Here is a 9,785-nt window from a genome sequence, read left to right as displayed (position 1 = left end):
TGGGGCGGAGGTTAATGTAGTGTGTGCGTGGGGCGGAGGTTAATGTAGTGTGTGTGCGTGGGGCGGAGGTTAATGTAGTGTGTGCGTGGGGCGGAGGTTAATGTAGTGTGTGCGTGGGGCGGAGGTTAATGTAGTGTGTGCGTGGGGCGGAGGTTAATGTAGTGTGTGCGTGGGGCGGAGGTTAATGTAGTGTGTGCGTGGGGCGGAGGTTAATGTAGTGTGTGCGTGGGGCGGAGGTTAATGTAGTGTGTGCGTGGGGCGGAGGTTAATGTAGTGTGTGCGTGGGGCGGAGGTTAATGTAGTGTGTGCGTGGGGCGGAGGTTAATGTAGTGTGTGCGTGGGGCGGAGGTTAATGTAGTGTGTGCGTGGGGCGGAGGTTAATGTAGTGTGTGCGTGGGGCGGAGGTTAATGAAGCGTGTGCGTGGGGCGGAGGTTAATGTAGTGTGTGCGTGGGGCGGAGGTTAATGTAGTGTGTGCGTGGGGCGGAGGTTAATGTAGCGTGTGCGTGGGGCGGAGGTTAATGTAGTGTGTGCGTGGGGCGGAGGTTAATGTAGTGTGTGCGTGGGGCGGAGGTTAATGTAGTGTGTGCGTGGGGCGGAGGTTAATGTAGTGTGTGCGTGGGGCGGAGGTTAATGTAGTGTGTGCGTGGGGCGGAGGTTAATGAAGTGTGTGCGTGGGGCGGAGGTTAATGTAGTGTGTGGGGAGGGGCGGAGGTTAATGTAGTGTGTGCGTGGGGCGGAGGTTAATGTAGTGTGTGCGTGGGGCGGAGGTTAATGTAGTGTGTGCGTGGGGCGGAGGTTAATGTAGTGTGTGCGTGGGGCGGAGGTTAATGTAGTGTGTGCGTGGGGCGGAGGTTAATGTAGTGTGTGCGTGGGGCGGAGGTTAATGTAGTGTGTGCGTGGGGCGGAGGTTAATGTAGTGTGTGCGTGGGGCGGAGGTTAATGAAGTGTGTGCGTGGGGCGGAGGTTAATGTAGTGTGTGGGGAGGGGCGGAGGTTAATGTAGTGTGTGCGTGGGGCGGAGGTTAATGTAGTGTGTGCGTGGGGCGGAGGTTAATGTAGTGTGTGCGTGGGGCGGAGGTTAATGTAGTGTGTGCGTGGGGCGGAGGTTAATGTAGTGTGTGCGTGGGGCGGAGGTTAATGTAGTGTGTGCGTGGGGCAGAGGTTAATGTAGTGTGTGCGTGGGGCGGAGGTTAATGTAGTGTGTGCGTGGGGCGGAGGTTAATGTAGTGTGTGCGTGGGGCGGAGGTTAATGTAGTGTGTTCGTGGGGCGGAGGTTAATGTAGCGTGTGCGTGGGGAGGTTAATGTAGCGTGTGCGTGGGGCGTAGGTTAATGTAGTGTGTGAGTGGGGCGGAGGTTAATGTAGTGTGTGCGTGGGGCGGAGGTTAATGTAGTGTGTGCGTGGGGCGGAGGTTAATGTAGTGTGCGCGTGGGGCGGAGGTTAATGTAGCGTGTGCGTGGGGCGGAGGTTAATGTAGCGTGTGCGTGGGGCGGAGGTAAATGTAGTGTGTGCGTGGGGCGGAGGTTAATGTAGCGTGTGCGTGGGGCGGAGGTTAATGTAGTGTGCGCGTGGGGCGGAGGTTAATGTAGTGTGTGCGTGGGGCGGAGGTTAATGTAGTGTGTGCGTGGGGCGGAGGTTAATGTAGTGTGTGCGTGGGGCGGAGGTTAATGTAGCGTGTGCGTGGGGCGGAGGTTAATGTAGTGTGTGCGTGGGGCGGAGGTTAATGTAGTGTGTGCGTGGGGCGGAGGTTAATGTAGTGTGTGCGTGGGGCGGAGGTTAAAGTAGTGTGTGCGTGGGGCGGAGGTTAATGTAGTGTGTGCGTGGGGCGGAGGTTAATGTAGTGTGTGCGTGGGGCGGGGGTTAATGTAGTGTGTGCGTGGGGCGGAGGTTAATGTAGTGTGTGCGTGGGGCGGAGGTTAATGTAGTGTGTGCGTGGGGCGGAGGTTAATGTAATGTGTGGGGAGGGGCGGAGGTTAATGTAGTGTGTGCGTGGGGCGGAGGTTAATGTAGTGTGTGCGTGGGGCGGAGGTTAATGTAGCGTGTGCGTGGGGCGGAGGTTAATGTAGTGTGCGCGTGGGGCGGAGGTTAATGTAGCGTGTGCGTGGGGCGGAGGATAATGTAGCGTGTGCGTGGGGAGGTTAATGTAGTGTGTGCGTGGGGCAGAGGTTAATGTAGTGTGTGCGTGGGGCGGAGGTTAATGTAGTGTGTGCGTGGGGGGGGTAATGTAGTGTGTGCGTGGGGCGGAGGTTAATGTAGTGTGTGCGTGGGGCGGAGGTTAATGAAGTGTGTGCGTGGGGCGGAGGTTAATGTAGTGTGTGCGTGGGGCGGAGGTTAATGTAGTGTGTGCGTGGGGCGGAGGTTAATGTAGTGTGTGCGTGGGGCGGAGGTTAATGTAGTGTGTGCGTGGGGCGGAGGTTAATGTAGCGTGTGCGTGGGGCGGAGGTTAATGTAGTGTGTGCGTGGGGCGGAGGTTAATGTAGTGTGTGCGTGGGGCGGAGGTTAATGTAGTGTGTGCGTGGGGCGGAGGTTAATGTAGTGTGTGCGTGGGGCGGAGGTTAATGTAGTGTGTGCGTGGGGCGGAGGTTAATGAAGTGTGTGCGTGGGGCGGAGGTTAATGTAGTGTGTGGGGAGGGGCGGAGGTTAATGTAGTGTGTGCGTGGGGCGGAGGTTAATGTAGTGTGTGCGTGGGGCGGAGGTTAATGTAGTGTGTGCGTGGGGCGGAGGTTAATGTAGTGTGTGCGTGGGGCGGAGGTTAATGTAGTGTGTGCGTGGGGCGGAGGTTAATGTAGTGTGTGCGTGGGGCAGAGGTTAATGTAGTGTGTGCGTGGGGCGGAGGTTAATGTAGTGTGTGCGTGGGGCGGAGGTTAATGTAGTGTGTGCGTGGGGCGGAGGTTAATGTAGTGTGTTCGTGGGGCGGAGGTTAATGTAGCGTGTGCGTGGGGAGGTTAATGTAGCGTGTGCGTGGGGCGTAGGTTAATGTAGTGTGTGAGTGGGGCGGAGGTTAATGTAGTGTGTGCGTGGGGCGGAGGTTAATGTAGTGTGCGCGTGGGGCGGAGGTTAATGTAGCGTGTGCGTGGGGCGGAGGTTAATGTAGCGTGTGCGTGGGGCGGAGGTAAATGTAGTGTGTGCGTGGGGCGGAGGTTAATGTAGCGTGTGCGTGGGGCGGAGGTTAATGTAGTGTGCGCGTGGGGCGGAGGTTAATGTAGTGTGCGCGTGGGGCGGAGGTTAATGTAGTGTGTGCGTGGGGCGGAGGTTAATGTAGTGTGTGCGTGGGGCGGAGGTTAATGTAGCGTGTGCGTGGGGCGGAGGTTAATGTAGTGTGTGCGTGGGGCGGAGGTTAATGTAGTGTGTGCGTGGGGCGGAGGTTAATGTAGTGTGTGCGTGGGGCGGAGGTTAAAGTAGTGTGTGCGTGGGGCGGAGGTTAATGTAGTGTGTGCGTGGGGCGGAGGTTAATGTAGTGTGTGCGTGGGGCGGGGGTTAATGTAGTGTGTGCGTGGGGCGGAGGTTAATGTAGTGTGTGCGTGGGGCGGAGGTTAATGTAGTGTGTGCGTGGGGCGGAGGTTAATGTAATGTGTGGGGAGGGGCGGAGGTTAATGTAGTGTGTGCGTGGGGCGGAGGTTAATGTAGTGTGTGCGTGGGGCGGAGGTTAATGTAGCGTGTGCGTGGGGCGGAGGTTAATGTAGTGTGCGCGTGGGGCGGAGGTTAATGTAGCGTGTGCGTGGGGCGGAGGATAATGTAGCGTGTGCGTGGGGAGGTTAATGTAGTGTGTGCGTGGGGCAGAGGTTAATGTAGTGTGTGCGTGGGGCGGAGGTTAATGTAGTGTGTGCGTGGGGGGGGGTAATGTAGTGTGTGCGTGGGGCGGAGGTTAATGTAGTGTGTGCGTGGGGCGGAGGTTAATGTAGTGTGCGCGTGGGGCGGAGGTTAATGTAGTGTGTGCGTGGGGCGGAGGTTAATGTAGTGTGTGCGTGGGGCGGAGGTTAATGTAGTGTGTGCGTGGGGCGGAGGTTAATGTAGTGTGTGCGTGGGGCGGAGGTTAATGTAGTGTGTGCGTGGGGCGGAGGTTAATGTAGTGTGTGCGTGGGGCGGAGGTTAATGTAGCGTGTGCGTGGGGAGGTTAATGTAGTGTGTGCGTGGGGCGGAGGTTAATGTAGTGTGTGAGTGGGGCGGAGGTTAATGTAGTGTGTGCGTGGGGCGGAGGTTAATGTAGTGTGTGCGTGGGGCGGGGGTTAATGTAGTGTGTGCGTGGGGCGGAGGTTAATGTAGTGTGTGCGTGGGGCGGAGGTTAATGTAGTGTGTGCGTGGGGCGGAGGTTAATGTAATGTGTGGGGAGGGGCGGAGGTTAATGTAGTGTGTGCGTGGGGCGGAGGTTAATGTAGTGTGTGCGTGGGGCGGAGGTTAATGTAGCGTGTGCGTGGGGCGGAGGTTAATGTAGTGTGCGCGTGGGGCGGAGGTTAATGTAGCGTGTGCGTGGGGCGGAGGATAATGTAGCGTGTGCGTGGGGAGGTTAATGTAGTGTGTGCGTGGGGCAGAGGTTAATGTAGTGTGTGCGTGGGGCGGAGGTTAATGTAGTGTGTGCGTGGGGGGGGGTAATGTAGTGTGTGCGTGGGGCGGAGGTTAATGTAGTGTGTGCGTGGGGCGGAGGTTAATGTAGTGTGCGCGTGGGGCGGAGGTTAATGTAGTGTGTGCGTGGGGCGGAGGTTAATGTAGTGTGTGCGTGGGGCGGAGGTTAATGTAGTGTGTGCGTGGGGCGGAGGTTAATGTAGTGTGTGCGTGGGGCGGAGGTTAATGTAGTGTGTGCGTGGGGCGGAGGTTAATGTAGCGTGTGCGTGGGGAGGTTAATGTAGTGTGTGCGTGGGGCGGAGGTTAATGTAGTGTGTGAGTGGGGCGGAGGTTAATGTAGTGTGTGCGTGGGGCGGAGGTTAATGTAGTGTGTGCGTGGGGCGGAGGTTAATGTAGTGTGTGCGTGGGGCGGAGGTTAATGTAGTGTGTGCGTGGGGCGGAGGTTAATGTAGTGTGTGGGATGGGGCGGAGGTTAATGTAGTGTGTGCGTGGGGCGGAGGTTAATGTAGTGTGTGCGTGGGGCGGAGGTTAATGTAGTGTGTGCGTGGGGCGGAGGTTAATGTAGTGTGTGCGTGGTGCGGAGGTTAATGTAGTGTGTGCGTGGGGCGGGGGTTAATGTAGTGTGTGCGTGGGGCGGAGGTTAATGTAGTGTGTGCGTGGGGCGGAGGTTAATGTAGTGTGTGCGTGGGGCGGAGGTTAATGTAATGTGTGGGGAGGGGCGGAGGTTAATGTAGTGTGTGCGTGGGGCGGAGGTTAATGTAGTGTGTGCGTGGGGCGGAGGTTAATGTAGCGTGTGCGTGGGGCGGAGGTTAATGTAGTGTGCGCGTGGGGCGGAGGTTAATGTAGCGTGTGCGTGGGGCAGAGGTTAATGTAGTGTGTGCGTGGGGGGGTAATGTAGTGTGTGCGTGGGGCGGAGGTTGATGTAGTGTGTGCGTGGGGCGGAGGTTAATGTAGTGTGTGCGTGGGGCGGAGGTTAATGTAGTGTGTGCGTGGGGAGGTTAATATAGTGTGTGCGTGGGGCGGAGGTTAATGTAGTGTGTGCGTGGGGCGGAGGTTAATGTAGTGTGTGCGTGGGGCGGAGGTTAATGTAGTGTGTGCGTGGGGCGGAGGTTAATGTAGTGTGTGCGTGGGGCGGAGGTTAATGTAGTGTGTGCGTGGGGCAGAGGTTAATGTAGTGTGTGCGTGGGGCGGAGGTTCATGTAGTGTGTGCGTGGGGCAGAGGTTAATGTAGTGTGTGCGTGGGGCGGAGGTTCATGTAGTGTGTGCGTGGGGCGGAGGTTAATGTAGTGTGTGCGTGGGGCAGAGGTTAATGTAGTGTGTGCGTGGGGCGGAGGTTAATGTAGTGTGTGCGTGGGGTGGAGGTTAATGTAGTGTGTGCGTGGGGCGGAGGTTAATGTAGTGTGTGCGTGGGGCGGAGGTTAATGTAGTGTGTGCGTGGGGCGGAGGTTAATGTAGTGTGTGCGTGGGGCAGAGGTTAATGTAGTGTGTGCGTGGGGGGGGTAATGTAGTGTGTGCGTGGGGCGGAGGTTGATGTAGTGTGTGCGTGGGGCGGAGGTTAATGTAGTGTGTGCGTGGGGCGGAGGTTAATGTAGTGTGTGCGTGGGGAGGTTAATGTAGTGTGTGCGTGGGGCGGAGGTTAATGTAGTGTGTGCGTGGGGCAGAGGTTAATGTAGTGTGTGTGCGTGGGGCGGAGGTTAATGTAGTGTGTGTGCGTGGGGCGGAGGTTAATGTAGTGTGTGTGCGTGGGGCGGAGGTTAATGTAGTGTGCGCGTGGGGCGGAGGTTAATGTAGTGTGTGCGTGGGGCGGAGGTTAATGTAGTGTGTGCGTGGGGCGGAGGTTAATGTAGTGTGTGCGTGGGGCGGAGGTTAATGTAGTGTGTGCGTGGGGCGGAGGTTAATGTAGTGTGTGCGTGGGGCGGAGGTTAATGTAGTGTGTGCGTGGGGCGGAGGTTAATGTAGTGTGTGCGTGGGGCAGAGGTTAATGTAGTGTGTGCGTGGGGGGGGTAATGTAGTGTGTGCGTGAGGCGGAGGTTGATGTAGTGTGTGCGTGGGGCGGAGGTTAATGTAGTGTGTGCGTGGGGCGGAGGTTAATGTAGTGTGTGCGTGGGGAGGTTAATGTAGTGTGTGCGTGGGGCGGAGGTTAATGTAGTGTGTGCGTGGGGCGGAGGTTAATGTAGTGTGTGCGTGGGGCGGAGGTTAATGTAGCGTGTGCGTGGGGCGGAGGTTAATGTAGTGTGTGCGTGGGGCGGAGGTTAATGTAGTGTGTGCGCGTGGGGCGGAGGTTAATGTAGTGTGTGCGTGGGGCGGAGGTTAATGTAGTGTGTGCGTGGGGCGGAGGTTAATGTCGTGTGTGCGTGGGGCGGAGGTTAATGTAGTGTGTGCGTGGGGCGGAGGTTAATGTAGTGTGTGCGTGGGGCGGAGGTTAATGTAGTGTGTGCGTGGGGTGGAGGTTAATGTAGTGTGTGCGTGGGGAGGTTAATGTAGTGTGTGCGTGGGGCGGAGGTTAATGTAGTGTGTGCGTGGGGCGGAGGTTAATGTAGTGTGCGCGTGGGGCAGTGGTTAATGTAGTGTGTGCGTGGGGCGGAGGTTAATGTAGCGTTTGCGTGGGGCGGAGGTTAATGTAGTGTGTGCGTGGGGCGGAGGTTAATGTAGTGTGTGCGTGGGGCGGAGGTTAATGTAGTGTGTGCGTGGGGCGGAGGTTAATGTAGTGTGTGCGTGGGGCGGAGGTTAATGTAGTGTGTGCGTGGGGAGGTTAATGTAGTGTGTGCGTGGGGCGGAGGTTAATGTAGTGTGTGCGTGGGGCGGAGGTTAATGTAGTGTGTGCGTGGGGCGGAGGTTAATGTAGCGTGTGCGTGGGGCGGAGGTTAATGTAGTGTGTGCGTGGGGCGGAGGTTAATGTAGTGTGTGCGCGTGGGGCGGAGGTTAATGTAGTGTGTGCGTGGGGCGGAGGTTAATGTAGTGTGTGCGTGGGGCGGAGGTTAATGTCGTGTGTGCGTGGGGCGGAGGTTAATGTAGTGTGTGCGTGGGGCGGAGGTTAATGTAGTGTGTGCGTGGGGCGGAGGTTAATGTAGTGTGTGCGTGGGGCGGAGGTTAATGTAGTGTGTGCGTGGGGTGGAGGTTAATGTAGTGTGTGCGTGGGGCGGAGGTTAATGTAGTGTGTGCGTGGGGCGGAGGTTAATGTAGTGTGCGCGTGGGGCAGAGGTTAATGTAGTGTGTGCGTGGGGCGGAGGTTAATGTAGCGTGTGCGTGGGGCCGAGGTTAATGTAGTGTGTGCGTGGGGCGGAGGTCAATGTAGTGTGTGCGTGGGGCGGAGGTTAATGTAGTGTGTGCGTGGGGCGGAGGTTAATGTAGTGTGTGTGCGTGGGGAGGTTAATGTAGTGTGTGCGTGGGGCGGAGGTTAATGTAGTGTGTGCGTGGGGCGGAGGTTAATGTAGTGTGTGCGTGGGGCGGAGGTTAATGTAGTGTGTGCGTGGGGCGGAGGTTAATGTAGCGTGTGCGTGGGGAGGTTAATGTAGCGTGTGCGTGGGGCAGAGGTTAATGTAGCGTGTACGTGGGGCAGAGGTTAGTGTGTGCGTGGGGCGGAGGTTAATGTAGTGTGTGCGTGGGGCGGAGGTTAATGTAGTGTGTGCGTGGGGCGGAGGTTAATGTAGAGTGTGTGCGTGGGGCGGAGGTTAATGTAGTGTGTGCGTGGGGCGGAGGTTAATGTAGTGTGTGCGTGGGGCGGAGGTTAATGTAGTGTGTGCGTGGGGCGGAGGTTAATGTAGTGTGCGTGGGGCGGAGGTTAATGTAGTGTGTGTGCGTGGGGAGGTTAATGTAGTGTGTGCGTGGGGAGGTTAATGTAGTGTGCGCGTGGCGCGGAGGTTAATGTAGTGTGTGCGTGGGGCGGAGGTTAATGTAGCGTGTGCGTGGGGCGGAGGTTAATGTAGTGTGTGCGTGGGGCGGAGGTTAATGTAGTGTGTGCGTGGGGCGGAGGTTAATGTAGTGTGTGCGTGGGGCGGAGGTTAATGTAGTGTGTGCATGGGGCGGAGGTTAATGTAGTGTGTGCGTGGGGCGGAGGTTAATGTAGTGTGTGCGTGGGGCGGAGGTTAATGAAGTGTGTGCGTGGGGCGGAGGTTAATGTAGTGTGTGCGTGGGGCGGAGGTTAATGTAGTGTGTGCGTGGGGCGGAGGTTAATGTAGTGTGTGCGTGGGGCGGAGGTTAATGTAGTGTGTGCGTGGGGTGGAGGTTAATGTAGTGTGTGTGCGTGGGGCGGAGGTTAATGTAGTGTGTGCGTGGGGCGGAGGTTAATGTAGCGTGTGCGTGGGGCAGAGGTTAATGTAGTGTGTGCGTTGGGCGGAGGTTAATGTAGTGTGTGTGCGTGGGGAGGTTAATGTAGTGTGTGCGTGGGGCGGAGGTTAATGTAGTGTGTGCGTGGGGCGGAGGTTAATGTAGTGTGTGCGTGGGGCGGAGGTTAATGTAGTGTGTGCGTGGGGCGGAGGTTAATGTAGCGTGTGCGTGGGGCGGAGGTTAATGTAGTGTGTGCGTGGGGCGGAGGTTAATGTAGTGTGTGCGTGGGGCGGAGGTTAATGTAGCGTGTGCGTGGGGAGGTTAATGTAGTGTGTGCGTGGGGCGGAGGTTAATGTAGTGTGTGCGTGGGGCGGAGGTTAATGTAGTGTGTGCGTGGGGCAGAGGTTAATGTAGTGTGTGCGTGGGGCGGAGGTTAATGTAGTGTGTGCGTGGGGCGGAGGTTAATGTAGTGTGTGCGTGGGGCGGAGGTTAATGTAGTGTGTGCGTGGGGCGGAGGTTAATGTAGCGTGCGCGTGGGGCGGAGGTTAATGTAGTGTGTGCGTGGGGCGGAGGTTAATGTAGTGTGTGCGTGGGGCGGAGGTTAATGTAGTGTGCGCGTGGGGCGGAGGTTAATGTAGTGTGTGCGTGGGGCGGAGGTTAATGTAGTGTGTGCGTGGGGCGGAGGTTAATGTAGTGTGTGCGTGGGGCGGAGGTTCATGTAGTGTGTGCGTGGGGCGGAGGTTAATGTAGTGTGTGCGTGGGGCAGAGATTAATGTAGTGTGTGCGTGGGGCAGAGGTTAATGTAGTGTGCGCGTGGGGCGGAGGTTAATGTAGTGTGTGCGTGGGGCGGAGGTTAATGTAGTGTGTGCGTGGGGCGGAGGTTAATGTAGTGTGTGCGTGGGGCGGAGGTTAATGTAGTGTGTGCGTGGGGCGGAGGTTAATGTAGTGTGTGCGTGGGG

This window comes from Ascaphus truei, chromosome 2, assembly GCF_040206685.1.
Source record: "Ascaphus truei isolate aAscTru1 chromosome 2, aAscTru1.hap1, whole genome shotgun sequence".
NCBI lineage: Eukaryota > Metazoa > Chordata > Amphibia > Anura > Ascaphidae > Ascaphus > Ascaphus truei.
The sequence above is the reverse complement of the archived record's forward strand: the minus strand, read 5'-3'. Positions refer to the sequence as shown.